Source organism: Miscanthus floridulus, chromosome 9 (genome assembly GCF_019320115.1).
Source record: "Miscanthus floridulus cultivar M001 chromosome 9, ASM1932011v1, whole genome shotgun sequence".
Lineage (NCBI taxonomy): Eukaryota > Viridiplantae > Streptophyta > Magnoliopsida > Poales > Poaceae > Miscanthus > Miscanthus floridulus.
Genome location: NC_089588.1, coordinates 45701731 through 45702626, shown reverse-complemented (window position 1 = coordinate 45702626; position 896 = coordinate 45701731).

The following is an 896-nucleotide window of genomic DNA, read 5'->3' as shown; positions in this document are numbered from 1 at the left end:
AAGGCGAGGCAGCCGTATTGGAACCCGCAAAGCACGAACTAGTGGATCCCAGAGGAATCTCTTCACAAGTCCAGGAAGAACAAGGAAGAACAAGGGTTTGAGTAAGCACTCGGCAGCTCGGCTGCAATATCACTTGAATTATCAAATCATCAAAAGTACTTTTCTAGTAGCCTAGAGGGAATATTTATACTATGAGAAGTCTATAAGATAGATGTGAACTGAAGAAGCTAGGTTGGGAGGTGGAAGGTCAACGGCCTAGAGCATTCACGAGGTGGTCTTCAGTTTCCACGCGTCTTCTGGGCTTCTGTGCAGTCTTTAATATTTTGGTCATAACTCCTTCCTGGGAAGTCCAAATGACGAACCGTTGGATGCGTTGGAAAGCTAACTTCATCATCTTTCCAACCATGTATGCTATGCACCACGAATTATTGTAAAATGGTACAGTTTTGCACGGGATCTTTAGCTTCATGCAGACTATTGAGCTTCGGAGCAATCTTCACTAAAACTGGTCGGACACCACGCATAGGTTTGTGTGACCTTGCAAGCTAGAATTGTTTAGGTGATCTCTACGTAGCCTAGCACCTTAGTTGCTTAATTAGGATATTTGTAAGGTGTTTGTGAACTTAGATAGAGGGGTGTAGTCTTGGCTAGACCGATAGTTTTAATTCCATATTTGTTTTGGTTAGCCGGCACGATTAGTTTTTAGAAAGGACTATTCATCCCCCCTCTAGTCCGTGATCTCGACCCTACAGCGTGGCACATAGCTCGTTTTCAATTGGTTGATTTTATATGTGCCAAAGTCCAAATTGTAGATAACTAACCCCAAATATCACCCAAGTGGTGTCAACTTTCAAAAGAGGTATTTTAACCTTAAAAGTCAATGTGCATGTCTCCTA